General features: G+C 55.9%; 1 protein-coding gene across 2 annotated transcripts in view; it reads left to right on the top strand.

The window, feature by feature from the left end:
* SH3BP4 (SH3 domain binding protein 4) overlaps positions 1-25,622 on the top strand; it is an 85,720-nt gene that overhangs the window by 16,926 nt on the left and 43,172 nt on the right. The window contains exon 1 of one of the 2 annotated variants that reach the window (XM_060624257.3): positions 19,476-19,541. The exons of the other annotated variant lie outside the window; for it this stretch is intronic. The gene's annotated coding sequence lies outside the window, so the exon portion shown is untranslated. Of the gene's footprint in view, positions 1-19,475; positions 19,542-25,622 lie in introns of those variants that run through there. 2 annotated transcript variants of the gene reach the window in all.

Below are 25,622 nucleotides of genomic sequence, written 5' to 3'. Positions count from 1 at the left end.
CTCGTTTTAATTTCTTTGTTAAGTTAATTTATTTTGTTTTATTTATTTTTTGTTTATTTATTTTTGAGACAGAGGGAGACAGAGCATGAACAGGGGAGGGTCAGAGAGAGAGGGAGACACAGAATCTGAAACAGGCTCCAGGCTCCGAGCTGTCAGCACAGAGCCCGACGTGGGGCTCGAACTCACGGACTGCGAGATCGTGACCTGAGCTGAAGTCAGACACTTGACCGACTGAGCCACCCAGGTGCCCCTAAAGCTAATTAATTTTAGAGAGACAGAGACAGAGACGGTGAACAGAAGAGGGGCAGAGAGAGAGGGAGGGAGAGAATCCCAAGCAGGCTCCACGCTGCCAGCACGGAGTCCGACGCGGGGCTCAGACTCACGACCAGCGAGATCATGACCTGAGCCGAAACCAAGAGTCGGACCCTTAAGCGACTGAGCCCCCCAGGCGCCCCCTAGTTTTAACTTTCCGAAGCACTGCCATCCTGTTTTCATGACGGCTGTACGTTTTTCCATTCTTCGCACCAGGATGCCAGTGTCCCGGGTTCTCCTGTTTTCTGTTTCTGTATGTTTGATCAGAGCCACGCTCACGCAAGTCAAGTGATACCGGGGGTTTATGATTTGCCCTCAGTGATTATTGACATGGAGTATCTTTTCATGTGCTTGTTGGAGGGTCTGCGGTTTCCAAGTGGCATTTATTTACTTAGATTTTCCATAAAGTGCTTTTGACAAGCCCTTTTATAGGTACACTTTATGGGTACACACGGCTTGTGGTAAAGACGAAAACTCTAGTGAATCGTCCTGTGTGTCCTCCCATCACACAGTAGATTGGGGGGGCTCTTTCCTTCCTTTCTTTCTTTCTTTCTTTCTTTCTTTCCCCCTTTCTTTCTTTCTTTCTTTCTTTGTTTTGTTCTTCCTTTCTTTCTTTCTTTCTCCTTTCTTTCTTTCTCCCTTTCTTTCTTTCTCTCTTTCTTTCTTTCTTTCTCTCTTTCTTTCTCTTTCTCTCTTTCTTTCTCTTTCTTTCTTTCTCTCTTTCTTTCTTTCTCTCTTTCTTTCTTTCTTTCTTTCTTTCCTTCTCTCGTAAGAGAGAGCGCGAGCTTGAGCGGGGGAGGGGTAGAGAGAAAGGGAGAGAGACTCCCAAGCAGGCTCTACATGCCAGCGCAGAGCCTGATGTGGGGCTCGAACCCCCACGAACCATGAGATCATGACTGGAGCTGAAATCAAGAGTCGGAAGCTCAACCCGCTGAGCCAGCCAGGCACCCCGGAACCTTATTTCTGAGTAGACCACTTAGAAGAGGAGTTTCTTCGTGAAACGAGGGAACAAGCCTTCCCCTGGCATCGCTCCCAGAGAGCCACCTTCCTTCCCCCTTGCAGATTATTTAAAGAACCTATGTAACGAAAGGCCACTGCAATGAGTAACCTCTAAAACACCCATGTGTCCCCGGGGACCTGGAATCTGAGACTAAAGGCCACCCAGTGACTGCAAAGCTTGGCCCTTCATTGTCTGTTCTGTTTAGGAGCGATCCATGCTAATCACAGATTTAGAAAACGCAGCCTGCGGAAGAAATGAAAACTCCTCTGACTCCCGGTGGCTCCCTCCCTGCGAGATAAATCACTAGGACGTTCTCAGAAGTAGGGCCCATCGTGCTCAGTCCTGCAAACCTGCCTTTTCACTCCGCGGCCATGGGAACGGTGTTTGCTGGCCGCACCGCGTGCCATTCGGCGATATTGCCGCCCTGGTGTCGGGTGGAATGCTCTCTTCCGGGCGGTGTTACTGGTGGAACCCTTGACGACCCCTGAGTTGACCGCCCCCTCCTGTGCGTGCCCGGCCAGTCTTGCCCGCTGGATGGGTGCCCTCCCTTGGCATAAGTCCTTCAGCACTCTCTCCATCCTGAAGTCAAGCCAGCGAGGCATTGGTGACCACCCCTTACGTGGCAGGCACCGGCCTGGGAGCCATTCCGGCTTTGGGAGAAGAAATACACAGTTTGAGCCTTCTGGAACGGACAGGAAATGCTTTCTCGCACTTCCCTCAGCCCTCCTGCCCTTTCTACAGCCTCGATTTGGGGGGACTGCAGGGGGCGCTGCCCCCGTGGACTGCGAGTCCTTTGCCACGTGTTTTTCCGGGTCTAGGTTGACAGGTGCGGTTGGGAGACTTCTCCCGAGCCTCTGACAAGGAATGTTTTCCATTATCGTGGGTCAGCGCCTCGCCAACCCCGGGAACACTCATTCAGAGATCCCCGAGAATGGTGACCTTGGCCCCCGGTGCTCCCCATGAGATACTTCATTGGGCAGAGCAGGTGGGGTGGCTCAGCCTGTGGACACATGGCTCTAAGCTACTAGTGATCTTGACTCACAACTTGGAGGTGGGCATCTCTGGGATCTTCGGCCTGTCTGGGCCCCGAGGCTCCTGCCTTGGTGATGGGCTGGCCCTGTATGTCAGCGTGGCCCTTGGGTGCTCGGGGAGACTGGGGGCTCCTTCCCTCACTGGCATGGGATTTCCTGGCTCAGAAAAAACTCAGGGATTCGTGGCTGGGCACAGCTTCTCCAGCTTCTCTCTACCTCCTCCCTCCCCGTGGCGCCCCGTGTGTTCACTGGGTGGTGTTGGGGTGCTTTTTGGCTGATGAGTGGGAGGCGGGAGGGAGTTAGGTGGGTCCTAGCCAGTCAGTGCGCCCACACTGGAGGGGATACAGTTCATCTTCAGCCACGGCAGGCCTGCCCGTCCGGGACACGTGGCGATTTGTAACGGGGATAATCATAAAGCTCACCCTGATTGTAGGCGTGTGTGGCATCCTCCGGGCACACATCTTGGCCTTGCTCCTGGGGATAGGCCACACATGGCCCAGCCAGCAGCTGCTTGGCACTTTGCGGAGTTTGGGGCCTGGAAAGGGGAAGGCCGGGGGGTAGGGTGCAGGAGCTGAACTGTCACCACCCCGAGGAGCCTCGGGCCACAAGACTAAATGTCATGTGGTGTCCTGGACGGGCTCCTGGAACAGAAGAAAGACACCGGGGAGAAACCCAGGGAATCTGGGTAAAGAACGGACTTGGTTAATTATAATGTATCTGCGTCAGGTACGTTGGACAAATGCGCCCTCCTCACGCGAGAGGTCAGTCACCGGGGAACCCGGGTGTTGGGCAGTAGAGGACAACTCCCTGCGTTTTCTCCCCAGCTTTTCTGTAAACCTAAATCTAGTCTGAAAAGAAAGTTCATCTTTAAGAATAGACAAGAAGAGCGGCAGAGAAGCGAGTGGGCAATGGCGGGGTGGCCGGGCTGGCCCTCTGTCCCCGTGTCTGCGATGCCTGGCTCCACCACGGTCGGTGTCAGCATGAGGGTGTCCGGCCGATGCCGGCCAGTGGTACCGGGTGCCCCCTGCCAGGAGGAGCCCGGGGCCCCCCGCACCCCGGCCAGAAACGGCCCTTCTCTACAAAGCCAAGTGCAGGGGGCCCGGACCGCTCCAGGTCAGGCCGTGGCCTGTCTCTCTCCGCCAGCACATTCTTTGTTCTCTCCCGGACCAGACGTTTAGAGGTGAGCTGCTCTCCTGGCCAGTGAGGCAGCTGGCTTCTAAACACAAACACGGATCATCTTTTTGCCAGGTGAACTTGAGAAAGGTAGCAGAGCGGCAGAGACAATGGGCCCGTTTATAAGCTGCTCTGAAAATCGGAGTCGAGAACATTGGGCTTCGTAGCGAGCACAGGTGTTGGGGGCCAGAGCCCCGCTGGTCCTGTTAGCATCTCGGGGTCGATGCCCGGAAAACAGGGGAGATTGTCTCCTGTCTGTATGCACAGAGTACACACGGCTGCTCTGAAGTGTGTGCTCCTTGAGATGTTTTTGGTTTATGCGGTGAGTCCGGGTTCAGGGAGCAAGCAATGTTACAGTCCAGCTGCACACGCGTGCGCACACACACACACACACACACACACGCACAGACTTGTGGTGCACAGGCTCACAGGCACAGAGTTTGGAGTCTTAGGCAGGAAGGCTTTCTTCCAGGACCCACCTCGAGGAGGCCGGGTGGACAGAATGCTAGTCTCTGGCTGGACCCGACGTCTCCCAGCCCAGCGCTTCTCAGATGTCAGGTGCTCCGGAATCACCCCGGGATCTTGTTAAAATGCAGATTCCGGCACAGAGGGCCTGGGGTAGGTGCATTTCTGACCAGAGACTGCACTTGGAGTGGCCGGGGCCTCCGCGATCAGCAGAGTCTGTCTGGGCCCTGGGCTGGCGGTGGTGTGGCATTCGGGAGAAGTGGGCTCGTGCTTCACGCTTCGGGGCCGGGGCTGAAATTTTGCCAGAAGCGTGAACCGGGAGATAAGCCTGACCGTGCGTAGAGGGACAAGATTCGGCGAGAAGGAGACGAGGAGGTGGCAGGGGGGTAGGAGCAGTAGGCTTGAGAGCGTCCCAGGGGGCCTGTGTGTGTGCACCTGGGGTGCCGTCATCAGAGAATGACAGCTGTGAACACTTCTGTGGCGCTGACCGTGGCCTTGGTGCTGTTCCAAGAGCTTCGCACATGCTCTTCATTCCCCACGGCAGCCCCGTGAGGCGGGCCCCGTTTGTGCCTGTTTTTTGAGATATGAGCGTTTCTGCTGCCCGCTGAAGCCCTGCAGGTAAGAGAGGGTGGGAGCTGGGCCCCTGAATGCTGGGGGGGTCCAACGTCTGCTCGGAGGTGCTCAGGTGGGACAGGTGGCCTTTCCCGGCCGATGAGTCGGCACTCACGTGCATCAAAGCTCTCGGGCCCTGCACTGGGTCAGCGCCAGCCACCTGGGAGCTTCTGGACTCCACTCTGCTCAGGGGCGAGCACTGGGGCCCCGAGGGCTCCCGGGAGGCGACCTAGAGCCGAGAGGGCGCCTTTAGGGTCCTGACTGCACCGGGGACCCCTTCACGGCTGGCCGGGCTTTCCAGAAGGTCCTTCCCCTGGCCTCCCTTTGCTTCTCAAACCCGGGTGTGTGTCTGTCCATCCCCGACCGAGACTGGCGGCACTTTGCGGTTCAAAACCACAACCTTCCCCATCCAGTCCTGGAAGAAGCTCGTCCAGATTCCTTACATGCTTAAGGTATGTGAGGGAAAACACATTTTCTGGTCCCTTCTCTGGTAGAAACAGGCAGTGCGGTTTCTCCCGGAGAAGGCCTGGTGTTTAGGGGGCTGGACTTCCAGAAATCTTTCCTCCCTTGGGTCCCTTCCTCCCTCTCAAGATGCCGTTGGGCCGCGGGACCGGCGTCCGGAGAACGAGGTGGCCGCCACCGCCATGGGCCTGGCAGGGGGTTCGCTCTGCTGCCCGCAGCAGTTTTGTCTCCCTCAGACGATCCATTTATGGTTGGCATTTCTTCACGCCATCTGGAGAGGCGCTTCCTTCACCCATTCACTCAACAACCGCTTGAGAGCCGGCTCTGACCAGGGTGCGGAGGGCTGACCCAAATGCACGGTCCCAGGCGCCGTCTCTCCTCTCAGCCCAGACGCTCTGGCCCGCAAACCCCGGAGGTCAGGCTGGCACACGCTCAGGCCACTTGTGCCCGCCGACCAGTGCCGACCCGTGCGGGAACTCTGGCTGGGCTGGTTCCCTTGCTGCAGACGGCACGTCTCTCTTCTGTAAGCCTGCGTAGAAAGTTCTTTTGTTCGGCAATATTGGCATGACTGAATCGATGCTGCAGCCAAACAGGATGTGGTCTGGGTGGCTCCCAGCTTCCAGCCATCGGTGGTTCTTGTTTGCAGTTGCCTCAGGAGGTAACACCCACCGCCACCGCCCGCCATGGCGGAGCACAGGGCACTTCAAGGCCCTGGAGGGGAGCCTCCGGTCTGATGCAGGGAGACTGAGTTCTGCAGCGCCTCTGACCCCGCCTTTAACTGCAGGGAAGGGAGTGGGGGGAAGAGGCGGGGCCAGTTCTGAGTCATAATCCAGCCTTGGAGGAGAAGGCTTCCAGGTAGAGCTTGGAGGCCTTTGGACTTAGTTTGCTGGGAGGGGAGACGAGGACTTCCAGGTGGACCCCGCTTCTAGGTCGAAGCTGGTCTGTTTCTTTGCAGGGCGGGGAGAACAGGAGGCGGCTGTAGCGTGCGGGGCACCTGTCCTCCCTCTTCCATGAGGTGCCAGAAGGCCGGCGCCGTGGTCCCTAAATCTTGAGAAGATACAAAGAACGCTTTGGGGGATGAACAGGAACTCACAAACGCAATGAGCGCCTGTATAGACGTGTAGCCACTACCCAGGCCAAGACATAGAACTTTACCTTTGAGGTCCCGGGCCCCTCCCCCCGTGCCAGTGTGTTTTATCCAAGATAGCGTAAGCGTTCAAGTAGCCCCTAACCTGAACTTTGTGGTTTCCCCCTGCTATTTATAGTCTTTCCACATTAGCCAGTAAACGTTGGGTCCTTAAGCGCTGCCCTCTGGTTTTCACATCCGTAACGTTTGTACTGATGGAAGCATGCACGTTCTGTTTGAGGCTGGCTGACCCTAATAGGGTCCCCAGTCATCCCCACCTGGGATCCACGCCCTTGGCTCATCCCTCCCCCTGGTGTGGCTGGCCCGGTAACCTGCTTCAGATAGGACTCTTCCGGTGATGGGTGCCATTTAATGATTAGGTTACCTAGATTCTAACTGCTGGATAACAGCCTTTATCTCTTGCTTGCTTTGATAAAGTAGGATGCCATACAGAGAAGCCCACTTGGCGAAGACCCGAGGCCTTCAGTTCAGTAGCCAGCAAGGGGTTGAATGGCGCCAGTAAGTACGTGAGCATGGACGGGGGGCCTCCAGATGAGCCCCTAGCCCTGGCTGAAGTCCTGAGTGTAGCCTGACGTCACAGCTGAGCCACATCTGGATCCCCGACCGCAGAAGCCCCGAAATAATAAACATGTGTAGTGTGGGGTCATTTGTTACGCAGCGCTGGCTAACTGATGTGTGTTCTTCTGAGAGTTCCTTTCTGGCTGCACACCATGTCCCTGAGGTTCACCTGTGCTGTGATAACATATAGCTGTAGTTTATTGACTTTTACTGCACTGTGGTTTTCCACTGTATGTTAATAACCTAGTTTACTTACTCGCGGGCCCCAGAGCGCGTTCACAGCCCTTGCTGTTACAGCCTGCATGCAGATGCCCATCTCTGGGAGCCGTCTAGCAAGGGGCTGGCGTCACTTCCCGCAAGCACTGTTCCGGGTCGTTCGGTTTGCTCCACACCGCCACCATTGTCCCATGTTGTGTGACTTTTCATTTTGGGAGGAGGTCTGATGGAAGGAAGAGGGCATCTGATTTGCTTTAACTTATGCTTTCATGACTATAGCTATATATTAATGTTTATTGGCTTTTCTGGTTTCTTCCGAGGTGAAGGTCCCTTTCAGGGTTTTTAACCCATTTTCCTTATTGGATTGCAGGATATCTTTGAATTTTGCTGGAGAATGAAACTTTCTTGGCTTTGAGTGTTGCAAGCGTTGCTTCCCAGTTTGTTACTGGGCCACAGGGGCATTAGCAGTCCCAATAACGTACATTCTGAAACCTCTCCCGAGGGGATAATCTGCAGCATTGCTTTGGAGGGTTCCACTTCTGGCCTGTGGTCCAGTCTCAGGGCCATGGCTGTGCCTGTGAAATTAGGCTCCTGGTCTGGGAGTACTTTCCTGTCCAAGGAGCTCCTGTCAGTCTCTGTCATTCTAGAGAAATCCGTGAGTCAGTGCTGGGACCTGGGTTCCATGTGCGCCGCCCCCCCCCCTCCCCCCGGCAGGTCTAAATCCGCATTTTTCTCTGCGGTCCAGATTGCTCCGCATGTGGGTCTGGGGAGAATGTGCCCCGCGTGTTTAGAACAAGTGCATTCCTAGAGAAAGTTAAAATTAGAAAAAACGGCTACATTTCCTGCCATTCAGTGGCAGTTGGCTTGTGTTTGTTTGCACAAGGATTTTTCTGGTAACAATCTGTAGTCTGTTTCTGGTGGAATGGGAGGCGAAGTCATGATTTTGGGGATGGAGGTGATCTGTTTCCATGGCGATCTTTGTTGCCGGAGAGTGGCTGTATGTTTGTGAGCTCTGCAGATGATGCAGGAATGGAAAAATATTAATGGAAACAACCCTTTTCTCTAGCCGGCAAGAATTATTTTATTTTTTAACAAAGTTCTTTAGTGGGAAGTTACTATCTGGGAGCGCACGCACCTCTTTGTTGGCGAAGTCTGGCAGGAGTGGCCCTGGCGGGCTTGGCCGCTGATTGCCCTCCTCCTCCCACCACCCCTTGAAGCGAGCCTTCTTGGGAAGTCCCACCTGGCACAGCCTGGAGTGGCCACCCCGTCACCCCCCACCCCTGTAGGGCTGCTGGGTTTAGCAAGTGAAAATGCACGACATCCAGCTATATTTGACTGTTTGGGACATACTTACGCTAACAAAATTATTCGCTGCGGATTCGAAATTCACATTTAATGGGATGTCTCTGGAGAGCCAGCGTGTGTTCTCTGCCGATCCCATGCCCCCTGAGCCCCGGCTGTGCTTGGCAATCCTGGATCTTGGTCTCTCGTGGTGCCTGGGCCTCTCCCAGGTATGGAGAGGGCATCACCTGCTCGTGGCCGACTGGCTTGTGGCACCTGGGGACACACCTTTGGCTTCCCCGGCTTTGCTCCGTCCTCCTGCCGGCCGCTGTGGGCACCGAGCTGAGGCTGGGAGTCACAGAGATGCCTTAGGGCTCACGGCCTGTCCAGGGGCGGCCGGTAGCTCGTAAACGCAGAGTCGGGTCTGCCTGCTGGAAGGCGCAGGAGCGAGAGAGCCTGGAGACATGTAGCACCTTCTGGAGAGCCGGAGTGCTCATCAGACTCACCCCCAGGGAACAGGGAGGAGCCCACGTGTGCGGGAGGCCCCGGAAGTGCCACCCTCTAAGTGGGGGGTAGGGGGTGTTGCCAAGAGCTGAAGTGACAGGCTTTGTGGGGGGGGATGGGTAGGGGCTGGACCCTGGGTTTATTATTTCTTTTGCACCAGCAGGGCAGGGCCTGGGGAGGCCTTCCCTACTGGAGCAGGCAGGATGTGTGTGTAGGAGTTTAGGGTCAGGCAGTGGAGCTGGTCAGTGACAGGAATTGGCAGTGGGCGCTAAGGAGGCTGGGGGTGACACGGGGCCAAAGCGGGGAAGAGCCTTGGGATGGGTCCGGAAGGCGGGGCTCCATGCGGGGCAGGTGGCCGGCAAGCAGGGCACCTTGTGTTCAGGAGCCGGGGAAGCGGGCGAGGCGGCGGGCAGGTAGGTGTGCGGAGGACGGGGCGGCTGGGACCCCTTGGGAGGCGGGTGATGAGCTGCTCCAACATCAAACTGCAGATCGCAGCCACCTGGGGGACTTTCTTTTACTATCAGGCGACAGACAGGTCCCGGTGATGGAGCGTCGTCCCCGGGGGCCAGGCGCAGGCCTGGGGCCGGCGACACGGCAGTGAGCGGACAGGCGGCTCCCGCCCCCAGGGGCCCAGCCGGTTAGCTGCCTACAGAGACGGCTGCTGGCTCCTCCAGGGCCTCCCGGAGTGTCCACCACGTGCCAGCTGTGTTCCAGGGCGTTCCGGCTGAACAGGATGAAGTCCCTGCCTTCTCGGAGCATTTTCCTCCGGTGGAAGAGAAAGGAAATAAACAAAACAACAGCACAGAATGTCTAGAGTGATCCGCGAAGCCAGCCGAGGGGGCGGGGGGGTGGAAGCGTGCTGGTTTGGATGGATATGTGGGAGGCTGAACGACGGCCCCCCGAGATTTTCCCATCCTCATCCTAGGACCTGTGAGGGGTGCTTTATATGGTAGAAAAGGACTTGGCAGATGTGATTAATGGAGAGAGACATCGCCCTGGATTCTCCTAAATATAATGTAGTGACAAGTGTCATTTTAAGAGACAGGCAAAGGGGATCTGACCTTAAAGAAGGCCTCGTGATGACCGAGACCAAGATCGGGGTGGTGGGCTTTGAGGATGGAGGAGGGGCCACAAGCCAGGAACGCAGGTGGCCCCTAGAAGCCGAAAAAGGCCAGGAGACAGATTCTCTCCTTAGAGCCTCCAGAAGGAACGGAACCTGCCATTACCCTGACTTTAGGACTGGTTTCAGATTTCTGGCTTCCAGACTGAAAGCGAATGAGGTGGTGTTTCAGGCCACCAAGTTCTTGGGGGGGTCGAGGAGGCGACATTTGAGCAGAGCCCTGAATGCGGCTGACTGAAAGTCACAGCTCATGGCGCTTCCAGGAGGCTGGGGTGGGCGTCCCTGCCGGTGTGGGCTGGGGCTGCGGGGCCTGAACCGGGATCCAGGCCCAACTTAGCGTCAGGAACTCCTTGGGAGCCATGGGCTCCGATGGCCTTGGCCTCCAGCCTGCACGTGAGCCACAGCGAATTTATTTTGATGTGAAAGGTCAGTCGGGGTATGAGGACCCTTTGCGTTTCTCCAGTTTAGCTGAATATAAATGTATCTCATTAGTGGGATGGTGGTGGAGAGGGAAAGGTTTCTGTTTCACACTTGCCCTGTGTTCTGGTTTGGGACCCCTGAGTGCAGAGCCTGAGGTGAGGACTTGGGGACCGGTAGCAGGGAGCCAGGAGTGTGAGTTGGGAGTGGGGATAAGCAGGTACAAGGTGAGTGAGTTTCTGAGCTCATGGTCACCGTGATGCTAGGGCTCCTTCATGCGGGGGGTCGTCCTAGGAACCATGTGACTGTGCCATAGAACCGTTCCTTGGAGGACAGGAGGCGGGGCACTGACCCAGGGCCGCCCCAAGGAGCGTGTCCCTCCAGGCTGAGTGACGGCTGAGGCCTGGGGTGTTGGGATTGCACCTGTCCGTTTGGAGAGCATCTTTTCAGCACAGCGAGGGGGCAACAGATCCAATACTGTGTGGCCTTCGTGTAGTCTAGACTTGGTGACGGTTCCCTGGGGACGTGAGAAAGGTTGATAGTTCGGCTCCCTCCAGCAAGAGCCGAGACAGCCAGCAAGGTCTGGCTTAATGACTGTCGGCCATCAGTGTGACAGGAGGTGTTCCAAGGATCATCAGAGAACGTTCAGATGTGTGTGGGAATGAGGGCGCACGGGGATCACGGGCCGCGCACCTGCAGAAGGACTTCTGTGCCGTGTGCCTGGCATCCTCCCTTGAGACCTGCTGGGTGGCGCCTTCTCTGTGCCCCAGCAGCCCCTTCCCCTCCGAGGAGTCCCTGCTCCTCGTTCTGCGCTCGGACGAGGACTTTGTCTCTCCGTGTCTTCCGTTTCCAGCCTCGAATGTCCCTGCCTGCTTTCTCTTCCTTCCAGCTCCAGGATGCAAAACCCCAGTTTCTTACTTACCGCGCTGTCCCGCTGTGCTTCACGAGGAGCAGAGGCCCAGTGGGGATCTGTGAGACGACAGAGTGGCCGGTTGGCCCTCGAAGCTCGTGTCCCCCAAACCCGAATGAGCAGCAGCCCCCGAAGCTCGAGCCGCCTTTATAGTGGTGTTAACTTCTCCTGTTTAATCGGTGGTTGCTGATCAGGAAGGCAAGCGGAAGCAGGTGTCCAGAGCAGTCACTGGGCGGAGACACCGATCACACGGGTGCAGGTGGCTTTCTTGGGAAGTGCGAGATGGCAGTGAGAACCCACCTTTCACGCCCCCCGATAACCACCTGGACTGCTGCGTTCTGACCAGGACCCGGTTCCACACGTTCACCCTGTAGCTGGGAGCTGGGGGGGACCAAGAGGGAGCTGATGTTCCACACAGCTATGCCCTTTGCCAGCCTTGCCGATGGGCAGGGGGGCACGGTGGTCGCCCAACCCCGTGCCCCCAAGGGCGACCTTTCCCCGGGCGCACACCGCTCCGATGGCTTTTCCAAGTTTGCAAGGTTTTCTTAACTCTTTCTTTTTTTCTTGTTTGAAGATTGCGGTTTTTTTGTTTTGTTTTTTTTTTAAAGTTTAATAAGTAGGATATTCCCCGAGGATGGGGACTGCTTTGCATTTCGGGATAACAATGTGCTTATCTCAACAAGGAGATCTAGAAACTGCAGATTCATTTCGGGTAAATATTTAAAACTACAGAATGGTCCTCTTGTCACATTCGGGTCTCGGGCTTCAGAAAATGTTTATTCCAGTCAGTGATTCTGTCACTGACCCAGTTTCTATCTATGCTTCGCGGGTATGGCTTGTTATCTGCGGAGGGGAGCGGTCTGTGATGTGTAGTCAAATTTAACGAATTATGAATCATTGAATGCCCCTAGTCAGTATCCTGCCCTTTGCTCCACCGCTCTGGCTGGGCTTTCTAAACCGTGGGTGTTTCCACGGTCCCCGCGGCGAGGCTGGCGGAGGCCCCCCGGGCCCCTTTACGAGGCTGAATAGCAGAGGGGGCTCTCGAGGGCCTTAGTCTGGGATGAGTCAGGCGTGGAAGGGAACTGGAATCGGTTGGAAAAGCCGACCCCGGGGGGCTCCAGCTGCATTTCTCCCTCTTGTCTCTTTCACTGTTGCTGAGGTGACAGGTTGCCAGGGTGAAGGTTGGACCCCAGGAGGGAGAATCCGAGAGGTCAGGCGGCTGGCGGCCCTGGGCTCTCCCTGCCGTCGGGGAGGGGCGAGCAAACACGGAGGGCGCCCCGGGGGAGGAGGTAGCCGTGGGGTTCTGGAACAAAGCCCGAGTCAGGTGATTCCCCGCCCTGCCCACCGCTGAGGCAAAGGGGTGAGACTTCCCACGGTCACAGCATCCGGACAGAGCCAGGACTCGAGTCCCTGTTCTGTATCTGACAGCGCCCGGGTGTTCAGCACACCAGACTTCGACTTGCGCCCTCGCCCAGGACTCGCTCCTGAACTCCCTTCGCCTCGTTCAAGCGGCCCATTTGACTTCCTCCTGCTTGAAAAGCCCTGAGAGGTGTTTTTAATCTCCCTGCCTTGGAGACGTCAGTCTTACCGCAGCCTGCTCTGTCCTCCTCTGTTGGCTTTGCATTTGACCTTTCTTCTGTGGCTCGGTCACGGGTAGCTGGCCTGGCACCGTGCCTCGTGACCCCCGCTCTCCGCCACCGGACCTCGGCTCGGCCATCCAAAGCGTCCAGTCTTCATTCTCCCATCTCGGAAATGGGCTCAACAGTTCCTGCCTTGCCCCCACCTCACGGTGTCACTGTGGGAAACAGCCAAGAGGCTGAGCGGGAAGGTGTGTGTGCAGCCATCATGCGTTGGTCCAGTGGTTCTCGAAGTCTGTTCCAGGCACCGGTCGCGTCACCGTCACGTGGTGAAGCCTCCAGCGGGTCTGAGCCGGGCTAGTCGGAGAACCGTCGCCTGATGCAAATGTTAAACGTTAGGTTCTCACCCGTCTATTTATTCCCCAGGCGTTTTGGGGGGTCTCTGCTCTTTAGTCGGCACCAAGTATCTGGTCTTGCGCGTTCCAGAGAGAAAAAAAAGAAAAGCCTAATTGGACGGACTCTAGCATGGCTCGGAGAGCCCTGTTTTACCCTTGAGGAAACCGAGGCGCAGACTCAAGTTAGGCCGTTTACCCGAGGCCGTCGAGCTGGTGAAGGGCCGAGCTGCCCCGTGGGCCCACGGACGACCTGCATCCACGCGGCTGCCTTCCGCCACCCGGGCCGCTCCCAGACGCCACTCCCTCCCTGACTGGAGCTCGTCTGCCTCCCACTTACTCGGGGGAGAAGTTACGGGGGCCAGACTCAAAAGCCCCGGATGCTGCCCTGGGGAAGCTGTCTCCTTCATTGTCACTTGGCCAGACGCTGGACTTACACTTCTGGTCCCCCACGGGAAGCCCAGGATCACAAGCGGGTCAGATCACCCGCGTCCTTACGTAACCACCCAGCAAGGTGGAAAAGTTAGTCAAAGCCTGGAAGAACAACTTTTCCTTTTTTTGTTTTTCTTTCTTTCTTTCTTTCTTTCTTTTTTTTTTTTAATGCGAAAGCCCAGGCCCACGCATCTTCCATTGGGTGAAGGTCTTCTCCAAGCGAGTCTGAGAGCAGGGTCCGGCACGAACCACAGCAAACCCCCCTGTTTTCCGGCTTCAAGTCACATAACAGCACAAAGACGCCAGGGAAGCAGCCTGGGTCCAGTCGTCTTATTTTTTCCTCAGGTGTTCAGTGCCGTCTCATTTGGCCACCTGCTCTTAAGCGATTCACCTTCATGGAGCCTTTGCGGAATATTCCAGCTGATTTTCGTGGAAGCTGCCCTTGTGCACACTTGGCCATTTGTTTCATGTGATCGTTAAATACAGAAAGATTTCCGTAACAGCCCCCCCCCCCCCCCCCCCCCACCAGCTGCAACCAGAGGGGACAGAAACCCAGAGGACGAGAGGCAGCGTCTGGCCACAGGAGTGCGAATCCACGTGTCTGAGACAGAGAGGGGACAGAGAGTGCCTCTGTCACACACACAAACGGAAGCCTCCCCCTGGGGAGGAGGGACAGCCAGAAACGCCGGCCATCGCACACAGTGACCAACCACGGACTTGTTCCCGCGTCAGGTGCCCCGGAGGAACCCACAAGTCGTGGAGAGTGAACGGGTGGACCCGTAAAGAAACCACCGTGGGTGGCTGGCGGTCTGTCTCAATAAACCCCTGTCCCCTTGTGCTTAATTTTCCGGTTTTTTTTTAATTTAATTTTTTTGTGTTTATTTATTTTTGAGAGCGAGAGACCCAGAGCATGAGTGGAGGGAGAAAGAGAGAGGGAGACACGGAATCCGAAGCGGGCTCCAGGCTCCGAGCCGTCGGCACGGAGCCCGACGCGGGGCCCGAACCCACGAACCACGAGGTCATGACCCGAGCCGAAGTCGGACGCTCTGCCGACTGAGCCCCCCAGGCGCCCCATTTGTGCTTAACTTTCAATACAGGTTTAATACAGGAGAGAGGAAAGGCTGTTGCTTCTCACATACCCTGTAAGACTTGAAATGTTGTGTAATTCTGGGAAAAGTCCGTGAGCCGGGTCCCCATTCTGTGTGAGGAAAGTTCAGCACATGTGTCAGGTGAGATTTCAGACACTTTCACTTGGCTCTGTAATCCACCACCTGGCTAAATACGCTGTCCGTTAACAGTGTCGAGTTTCAATTTTGATAACATTAGATACAAAGGTCGTTGCCCGTTACCAAAGTGCCACGTTTTCAGTTTTATTAATTGGTTATCTTGGAGTGGGATGGTTTTCTTCCGTGATGAAAAGCCTGGGGTGAAGTCCACGGTCAGGCCAGGAGATCCCGCTTTGTCTTGAGGGTCACTTGCATAAAAACTACTGGTGTTGCCCTTGGGGGTCGGGGTCGGGGGTGGGGGTCACCGCTGCCCTTGGGAGGTCAGGGATGCCTCCATTACCGAGGTCAGAGGTAGGTCTAGATAACCATTTTGAATTGATGAAGTTTGCCTTTGGGGCCAGTTCTCTCTTCTGTTTCTGGCCACAACCCCTATTGTTTTCTTTCCCTCCTTGTTCGCCATGTCTCCTCCTACCTGACATCTTGGCCAGCACGTCTGGCGTTTAGCCAGGCACCTGTGGATATATGCCCACTTCCCCTTGGCCTGAGCCAATCGCGGCCTGGCCCTCTGCCCCATTGCGCAAGTAGGGCCGGGAGGGAAATGGGGTCGGCCGACTTTCCCCGTAGAAGGTCAGACAGTGAGTCTTTCCGGCTTCGTGTCCCGTCTCCGGCCCGGCTGCTGAGTCCTGGACATACAAAAGAACTAAGGACAGAACGTACACACACGGGTGTGGCTTGTTCAATACAACTTGACTTATGGCCACTGCAACTTGCATTTCATAGAACGCTCACGTCGCGAAACATTCTTGTGTTTGTTCCCCCCAAACTATTTACAAATGTAAAAACATTCTTCGTTCGTGGGCCACGCGAAGACAGATGCGGCACCGGATTTGGTTCTTGGGCCAAAGTTTGCCGCTGATAGAGGACGGGAATTTGTCTGGTTCTGCTTTCTCCTCTGGTTCTGCTACTGTGGTCCCTTTTAGGACAGCTGTGTGATGAGGGGGAGCCAGTTCCTGCCGTGGAGACACTCCAGAGTCCGGCAGGCTCGGGGTGCGAAGGTTCCTTCAGCACATGGATCCATACATGTCCCTCCTGGTGGCTTGGAAACCTCAGCAAGTCTGCCATTCCCACAGCAGCCCCTGAGGTGGGCGAGAAGGATCATGGGAATTTCTTTTCCCGTCTCGCAGAGACGGTGTTACGGATTCCTAGGGCTGCTGTAGCCAAGTACGCCGTGGGTGGCTTAAGCACCAGAAATGTACCGTCTCACGGGTCTGGAGGTTAGACGTCTAAGATCGAGCATCGACAGCACTGGAGCTTTCTGAGGGGGTGAGGGCGCGTCTGTCCCACGTTTTCCCCGTTTCTGGTGATTCGCTGGCCATCCTTGACGTTCCTTGGCTTGTGGACACATCCCCTGATCTCTGCCTCTACCTTCACATGGCGTTATCCGTGTGCGTGTGTGTGTGTGAGTGTGCATGTGTGTGCATGCATGCGCGCCTCCAGATCTCCCCCTCTGTAAAGTCAGATAGGATCAGGGCCCACCCTAAGGACCTCGTTTTCCTTCCATTCCCTCCGTAAAGACCCTATTTCCAAATAAGGTCCCATTCTGAGGTCTTGGGGGTTAGGGCAAGACTCCAACATAGGAACGTGTGGGGCAGGGGGGCACAATTCCCCTGTTACAACAGAGGAAATGGAAGGCCTGGCTGAGCGTCTTGTTGGTGACCGTCCTGGGGTGAGAATGTAGGGCCAAGCTGTCACCTCTGTGTTGGTATGAATATAGTTTCCCGTCTAAATGTCACCAGCCTCTTAGTATTCATGCACCCAGCCTTCCAGACCTTTTTCAAATAGGGTAAACCCTCTGTACTTGTGTCTTCAGCCGAGACCGTAAGCTGCTAAAACAGCTACTGACAGGTGCACAGGGACATTGGACTGTGGGCAAAGACACTTGTGTTTGGAGACTCCCCAGATCAACAGAATCTTGCATATCCTCCGCATTGCTTTTTGACAGCTCGGTGGTTCTTGGAGATTTCCCTTAATTTTGTCCAATGACAGCGTTGACGTTTCTTGAAATAAAACCAGGGAGTGAGGCGTCTTCCCAACTTCAGGACTTGATGCCCACTTGACGAACATGCATTAAGTCCTGTGGTTTCTTCTGGGGGGCCGTGGGGACTGGGGGGCCCACACAGGCATATGGCCACTCCCTGGGGAGAGCAGCGCCTCCCCGAAATATCACACCAGCTCTCCTCCAGGAAAGCTGGTCTCTGTGCAGAAACCTGGGGCTTTTGGAGGGGTGGAGGATGGAGCTAGGGAGTTGGAGAGGGGCCAGCAGGTCCTGTCCACTCAGTCCATCCCCCCTGGACCTCCCGGGCAGGACCATTCACAGCCAGACCCCCTCCCTTCCTGCACTCTCAACACCGAATTGCCAGAGGGTTCCGTGTGCGTGTGTGTGCACGCGCACCAAGTACCTGCCCAGCGTCCAACACAGACAGCTCTGAGCCAGCTTGTTGGGCAACACGGGGTATTAGGTATAAGGTAGGAGCTGACCCAGTCACCCCCCCCCCCCCCCCCCCCCCCCCGTCTGCCAGAGACTCGTGTGATGCAATACAACTCAGCTTCAGGGCCACGGGTCTGTAAGCGAAAGTTCTCTCCCTAAATAATCCTCTGGAAGGAGCGAATGGAGAGCCCAGAGAGCTTGCAAGGTCCTTACCCCAAATGCCGAGTGACTCAGCCCTTCATTCAGCAGTGAGTAAGCGTGTTGTGGTAATCTCTTCACGAAGAAAAATCCTGGCAACGTTCTCGAGTTAAGACGAGGTAGCAGCCTGCAGTTTCCCAGCAGACGTTTATTTTGTGCCTGGGAGATGGGCTCTGGGTAGCCCGGGGCGGGGTGAGCCGCAGCAGGGGTGAGGGAGGCCAAGGCAGGGACCACGTGGAGGTGCTCCTCCAGAACTCCGGCCTCGCCGGCCTCCCAACTACCCAGCCCGCACAGGGACCAGAGCAGGGGAACGAGGCCCCCCCAGAGCTGGCACTCGGTCAGAACGAGGCTCGAGATTCCCAAGACCCCAGCCAAGATTGGAGGGGTTTGGGGAACAGGAAAGGAGGCACCCCGAGTTCTGGCGTAGGCTGGTATCGTGACTTGGGAGGAGTGACTTTTCGCAATGGGAAACGCGGGCTATCCTGTCCTCACCGTCGAACAAATTGGGATCAGAGAAGTCTGAAGACGCAGAAGCCCCCGTGAGCCCCCTTGTGTTAACATTGTCACCACCTCCTGTCCTTTCTTGGCACCTTGAGCACATTATCCCCTTTTAACGTGATGAGGTCTCCGTTCTGTCTTGCCATCAGTCTTCCAAGGGCCGTGAGCACTTTGCTGAATATTCGGGGAGTCCCTTGAGTCTCCTTGAGTCTTGGTGAATATTCGGGGAGTTCCTTGGCCCCGTAGGTAGCAAGGTGGACGCATCCCAAACCAACGTGCCGGGTGGACAGCGGCCTCTGGTTTCCTGTGCCTTGAACATCCTGTCCCCACCCCCCGCCTTTTTCTGACTCTTTTAGGATCTAAATCTTCTGTCGTGTTTGAATATATTTTCTCACATTGTTGCCTTTTTCAGCGCTCGTTGACTTTGATCGAGCTGTCTGCCTTGCCTCTGTGATTTCATTCATTGCTTGCGAAGTTTAGAAGTTCCGTCTACCTCGAGATTAACTGTGTACGTGCCACATTTTCTCTTCGCTTCGGGTTGGTTTCTTCCTCTGTCCCCACGCCCTTCTGTACATCTGGAAATTGTTTACGTTTGAAGCCCCCGGGCGGGGGGGTGGGGTGGGAGGGCAGACAACATACTCCCTGCCCCCGCCCCATCTCAGATCACAGGGAATGATTCCTAATGATGCCCCTTTTCATCGCGTGTGAAATATTTACACGGAAGAGGGTCTGTTCCGGGGAAGGGGCAGGGGGCCAGGGGGCCTTGATTTAAGGAGGGCCTCCAGAATGAGATTTCAGCCTCACATTCCACGATGTGATGGGGCCGGGAGGCAGTGGCTGAGAGTCACGCGTTGGTGACCTTCAGTCCCGCTGCTCTGTCCTGCCATCCCCGCTTCAGGAGTCCTTCGCGGCCGTGGGCTCTGTAGCGTCGCGTAAGTTAGGTGGGATTCGAACCACCTCCTCCTGAGCGGCCCTGCGTGGTGTGCGTGAGGAGGCAAACCCCACTGCCGACAAGGCAACTGGGCTGTGTCTCTGGGGTTCAGCTCCTGAGATTGTCGTGTGGAGCTAAGACTGCCGGTCTCTGCGGCAGATGTAAGAGCAGGTGAGGGAAAACACAGCACTGGGGAAAAAAACAGCCAAGGAAAAAAAAAGCCCTTGTCGCAGGCCGGGCTGCCCGGGAGGCCAACTCTGACACAGGTCTTTGTGTGGGAGGTTGACTGGGGGGATGCATGCTTGGGGTCCGCCCTGCCGGGGCAGGGCTTGCAGAGGGAAAGCGGGGCTGCAGTGGGTCTCAGGGACTCCTGGGGAGTAGGGTGGGGGCGGCTGTCCGGGGAGGGTCCCCAGCATCCCCACCTTGCCGTGCAAACGTGGCTCGGAGCACAGGGACTCTAGACCTGGAAGGGGTTCCGGCCGACCGACGCCCTGAATCCTAGGCCCCCCCTTGTGTCTTGCAGCCCCCCCTTCTCTGGAAGGAAGGCCGGTTCCCGGGGCTTCTGCTCTGACGTCTGGAAGCCCGTGGCAGGTAAGCCGCGCAGGCAGGGTGTTGGGGTGGGTGGCCGCCCCGGACCTGCTTCGTGGAGACTGTGTGTGGTGTCGTGGCCAAGGTGCACAGACCCGGATGGGGAGATGGGCCCGTACACCTGCAGAGCAACTCCCAAGGGAGGAGTCACTTCTGGAAGCTTCCTGGCCGTTTATCGCACGGCACACATCTCCCTCGGGGCTCTCTTGTCTTCTAATCCTCCTCCGCTCTCAGGGTCCCCAACACGGGAAGGTCAGGTGGCACCGGTGACTTCCCTTTCTGGTGCCAGGAACATTCTCGCTCTACCCAGAAACCAGATGGGCAGCTTGCTCTGCCCTGACAGCCATGGGGCAGAGCCCAGGTTGGCTGTCCTGTGTATGCACAAAGGAGTTATTCTTACAACGGGAGAGGTTATGAGCTCCCAAACAATGACCACCGGCGACGGGGTGCGGGTTGAGAGAGTGCCATGTGGCCGTGGTTACGGGTCGCCCACCCCGGAGCTCTGGGAGGGCATTTGTCCCAGAAACGCGTTGGCAGGACGTTAGGAGGAAGCATTACCAGCCGTCACCAGGAGCAGGCGTGCCGCAGCAGCGAGAAAGAGAGAATGGTGTCCTCGTAGAACGTTCCCGGGTATTTTCTTGGCTTTTCCTTTTTTTTTTTTTTTAACTTTTATTATTGAAGGTGCAGTTGACATACAGTGTTACTTCGTGAGTTCCAGGCGCACCATGTCGTGACCGGATAAGTCCGGATGTAACTCCCTGCTCCTCGGGGAAGTGGAGTCCGCATGGGATTCCACTCCAAAGTGGGATCCTAGCAGCTCGTGATTCTTACTCGCTTGGCCAGCCATGGGACAGTCACCTCGGTGGGGTCGTCTACACAGCGTGGTGCAGGCTTCCTGTGTTTAAAAACCACACACGTGTCCTCCCCCGGGTGAAAGGATCAGATAGAATTACGTGGAGCCTCTGGGTAGGAGAGGGGAGCTCGTAAGGAGTGGCTTAGAGGCTGCTGCCTTCCAGATCGTGTCTGAGTGATAAAAGCCCTTCCAAATGAAGTGGACAGCTGCTTGACTTCTTCCAGGTTTTTCCTTAAGCCTTATGTATCCTCTGTTCAACTGGGGAGGGGGCTAGATGGCTGGATTCTGTTCCAACATTCTTATCCCCCCACCTTGTGGATCAGGTCTCCTTGTTCCCCAGTATCTGCAAGTGCTTTAGGACGGAAAGAATGTTTGGGATGTCTGCAGGTTACGCCCTGGGGGCTTTTAATAGTGATGTAAGGAATTTAGGAGCCTTCTGACCCCAGGGTCAGTGCGGGGGGGGGGGGGGGGGGGCCGCCCCGGGGGGCCGCCCCGCCCTGCCCCGCCCCCAACACTGAGGTCTCAGGATTTAAAATACTTCTGCCCTTGCCTTATAAGTACAGCCCCTTGCCCTGGAGGCTGTGGTCTGTTTGGATTGCAGCAAAACCCAGTGAAAGGCATCCAAATTCCTAGCATTCTTCTGGCCTGGCATTGGCCAGAATGCCAGGGGTTCTGAAATCAGCGAGCAAACACGAAGCTTGGTTCTTTTCTCTAGATAAACGTGATAGACACCAGTGGGTTGTACAACACGACTCCCTGTCCGACCCCCACGTGGTCTCATCCCCGGGGTTGGATGCGGGGTGCAGCTTGGCAAGTGCAGGCCACCCCCTCCTGAGTAAACAGCAGGAAGTTAGTGGGAGCCCCTGCCTGGGACCCCTCTCCTACCCCAGCAGCAACCTGAGTGGTATTCACGTGGCTTGCTTTTCCTGGCATTGAACCAGACAGGGTTCCCGGGGCGGCAGGTTGTCTGTGAAGAGGAAGCAGGCTGGTGGGACAGCGCCTTCCTTCTAGACAGGAGCCAGAGTGGTGCCCCTTGTCTCTGTCTTGGCATAAAGGGCTCCCAGGAGCCTGGAGAGCTTGTTTTGGGGGCTGAAATTTAGGGGAGTGGATGTGTGTCCTACAGCATTTAAAGAGATCATCTGTTGGCTGTGGCCAAAAAAAAAAAAGAGGGGGGAGGTTCTTAACATATGTGGTCAGTGTTTGTGGCTTTCCCCCCACGGGAACATAAATGCAGTTTTTTCTTTGTGCATTTTAATATTCAAGACCTGATTTGTGTCAAGTTCATTGTGCGGTGGGGCTTCCCGGGGTTTCAATGGGGATGTGCAGAGCTTTGCTGGTGCCCGATTCTGTGATTTGCCTGTCATCCCAGCAACTCCGAATTAGAGTCTTAACCTGTTAGCAAGCGCCTTGTTACCACCGCCAGACATGGTTTGTTAAAGCACCTGCTTTAATGTTGGCTGCTCAAGATGATGGACCAAGGCAGGGAGCAGAAATGAGCCCCGACTCTGTTTCTCATCACTTTAAGACCAGTGTGATGGGGCGCCTGGGTGGCGCAGTCGGTTAAGCGTCCGACTTCAGCCAGGTCACGATCTCGCGGTCCGTGAGTTCGAGCCCCGCGTCGGGCTCTGGGCTGATGGCTCAGAGCCTGGAGCCTGTTTCCGATTCTGTGTCTCCCTCTCTCTCTGCCCCTCCCCCATTCATGCTCTGTCTCTCTCTGTCCCAAAAATAAATAAAAAACGTTGAAAAAAAAAAAAAAAAAAAAAAAAAAAAGACCAGTGTGAGTGGCCGTGTTGCTGTGTCTCCAGCAAGTACCAGAACTTGGCCCTACATCTCCTAGGGAAGTGTGCCAGCCGAGGGCAGAGCGCCGTTCCTCCTCCGCAGGGGAGACCGAGGCTCCTTCCCACGGTTCTGCCAGTGCCTGGGAAGGCTTCCAGTCACCACCCTCCGCACGTTGTATCTGCTCAAGCCCTGCGACACTCTTGTTGTCCTGCCCATTTTACAGATCAGAGATGTGGCTCAAGGGAGTACCTCATTCAAGTTCAAGTTCAGAGAGTCACTAGTAAGTAGAGAATCCCAATCCTGGAGCCCACCTCGTGTGCCCTAAGGCACTCCTTCCTTGCCCGCCCCCCTTTACCTTGGTCCTGGGAGGGCGCTTCATGGCTCACGTGGGCTAGGGTCTCTGGGTCCAGTGCTGGCCAGTGGAAACAAATTGCAAGCCACAAATGTGAGCCACAGAGCTAATTCTTAGGGTAAACAGCTGATCACGTTTCTTTTAGAACTCTAAATTTACCTGAAAGTCAAGGATACGATTCAGGAATGAGTTGCTCTTAAAGGAAGCTACCTTTCAGCTACCCGGATTCCTCTTCTGGAGGAGGGCCGGCCCTGGCCAGGCGCCCTCTGTCTAGACCACGTCAGAATCACCTGCTAATTCTTTTCAGGGGCTACTTTTCAGACCGGGGATCTCCAGACCTTTCTGATTGTGTGGGGTTTGGGAGTGTTTTGTGTTGTTTTGCAGTGAAATTCATGTAACATCCAATTCGCCATTGTACTTTATTATTGATTGATTATTTAAAAAAATTTTTTTAATGTTTATTTATCTTTGAGAGAGAGTCAGAGTGTGATCAGTGGAGGGGCAGAGAGAGGGAGGCTCAAAGACATAGAATCCGAAGCAGGCTCCAGGCTCTGGCACACAGCCAGACGCAGGGCTCGAACCCACAATCTGTGAGACCACAGCCTGAGCTGAAGTCGCATGCTTAACCAACTGAGCCACCCAGATGCCTCTATTTTTTTTTTTTTTTTTTTAATTTTAGAGAGTGAGAATGCACACACACGTGCACATGGCAGCAAGCAGGGGAGGGACAGAGAGAGAGAGAGAGAGAGGGAGGGAGAATTTTAAGCAGGCTCCACACTCAGCGCGAGCGTGACGCGGGTCTCGATCCCACGGCCCTGGGATCATGACCTGAGCCGCCCAGGTGCCCCTCAGTTAACCGTTTTAAAGTGTACCATTTCCTGGCATCTAGTGCCTTCCCCGTGTTGTGTAGCCACCGCCTCTCTCTGGTTTGCAACGTTTTCATCACCCTGGGAGAAGAGCCTGCACCCGATAAGCAGTTACTCCCATCGTCCCCCTGCCCCCCCGCCCCCACCCCCTGGCTACCACTAAGCGGTTATTTTTTGCAGTTTGGGTCCGGCCCCAGTGTGTACGGTCGTTGAGAGCCTCTTTCATATGCCCTTGAGACAGAGCAGGCTAAGGCCCGCATTGTCCACGGGGTGACTCCCAGGCCTGCTTGGACTGCCCCTGGCCAGATGACCTAGAGGCACCCGTTCTGCACCTGCCGAGCGTGGACACCCCCTGGGGCAGAGGCTGACCTCACAGGGTCAGAGGGGGTGACCCAGGAGCAGGCAGAGGGCAGCCCCTCAGCCATGCGTCCAACCTGAGACGGCGCTCAGCCTCTTTCAAAACCTCTGCGTGAAAATGCCTCACATCGGTGCCGCCTCATTAAGTCAAGGGTGCAGTTGAATCTGAGTGAGGTCGCGGGCCAGCAAAGTACAATCTGGGGAATGTGGACAGATGAGAAACCCGAGCCACTCCCGGTGAGGGGTTACGCTCAGAATGGCACCTGCCTTCTTAAAAGCCTCCTGTGTTAGTTGTGTTAACCCTCCTACCCGGCCTGCCTGAGGACAGATGAGAAATTTTTAACATACTTGAGGGTTTGGAGATAAAAGGTGTGAGTGAAGGAAGAGTCCACCATTGTTTATTTCAAGAGCCTCCCAATCTCTGGCTAAACCCCCGCTCAGACGACAAAGAACCGATCTAATCAGAAACTCCCACATTTTCCTATCTCTCTGGCTTGAGTTTACCCCTTTGTTAGTTCATTGTTTAAAGCTGCCGGGCCGGCTGCACTTGGGAAGGGCAGAGTGAGTGTATTTTATTCTCTGGTCAGAAAGCGTCCACGCAAAGAGCTTAGCGCTTTCATCTGTCCTGAGTATAGACGAGTTTCAGTTATGAGCCCGTGAGCATTTTGCCTACGTTAATTTCCTTGGCCTTCACTTTACTTGTCTGTAAAAATAGAGCCAGTGTCTAGAAAGTTCCTTCAGATCAAATCCAATTAAATATGCACTCCAACTTGCTCAAGAGTGGGGCGCCCGGGTGGCTCAGCAGGTTGAGCAGCTGACTTCGGCTCAGGTCACGAGCTCACGGTGCGTGGGTTCAAGCCCCGTGTCGGGCTCTGTGCTGACAGCTCGGAGCCTGGAGCCTGCTTCAGATTCTGGGTCTCCCTCTCTGTCTCTGTGCCTCTCCCACTTGTGCTCTGTCTCTTTCTCTCTCTCTCTGAAAAATAAGTAAACATTAAAAAACTTTTTTTTAAATAAAAACTTGCTCAAGAGGAAGAAAAAGGATTATTAGAAGGATCGAGACCAAGCATAGTGGGTTACGGAGGACCCGAGAACCAGGATTTGAGAAATGAAGCTGCTTTCCAAGAATTGGATGCCCGCCCCCGCCCCCCTTCTCCTCACCCCTTCATGCTTCTGCCCTGTCACCTGGCCTCTGCTGCTCACCCAGCGTGCACCTGGCCCAGGAATGGCCTCCAGCCATTCTCAGCGGGACCTGCCCCTGGGCCATGTTGGCTTCCGGCACTCGGGAGTCACTTGGGCCAGCTCATCTTTTTGGGCCAGTCCTCGCTGAGTCGTTGGGTCAGCAGGCAGGTCGTGGACTGGCTCTCCGGTAGGGGGTGTCCCTCGCGGATCCATCAGGGGGATGGGCGCGGGGCCACGGGCGTGTCCCTGGGCCAGGCAGTGACGGCTGATGGTCCTCCCGGGCAGGTGAGGAGATCTGCATTCACCCTCACCTGGACTTACATGCAGTTTCCTTTCCCTCCTTCCCTCTCGCCTCCCCCCTCCCTCCTCTTCCTTCCTTCGGGACCTGGCCCCACCCCATCATTTTGGACTAGCCATTTAGCCCCTCTGGGCCTTGCTTTTCTCGTGTCTTTATTGAGGGACCGAGCATCCGCCATGTGGCTCCTCCGAACATGCAGTTAATGTGGTCAAGGGGGCAGCCCTCCCCTGACATTTCGGTCCACGCTGCCCGTCAGGCGCGTCGCCCTCCCCACCTCGGGCTGTCCCGAGGGTCCCAAAGGTCACAAGAGGGATTAACATGCCCCACTGGCCAGAGTGAATGACTTGGGGCCCCTCTTTCCAAGAAGTGAGCAGCTGGCCTGCGGGACGGCCGGGCAGAG

This window comes from Panthera onca, chromosome C1, assembly GCF_046562875.1.
Source record: "Panthera onca isolate mPanOnc1 chromosome C1, mPanOnc1 haplotype 2, whole genome shotgun sequence".
In the NCBI taxonomy this organism is placed as follows: Eukaryota; Metazoa; Chordata; class Mammalia; order Carnivora; family Felidae; genus Panthera; species Panthera onca.
Note: the sequence above shows the minus strand (reverse complement) of the source record. Positions and strands in the feature narration are given on the sequence as shown.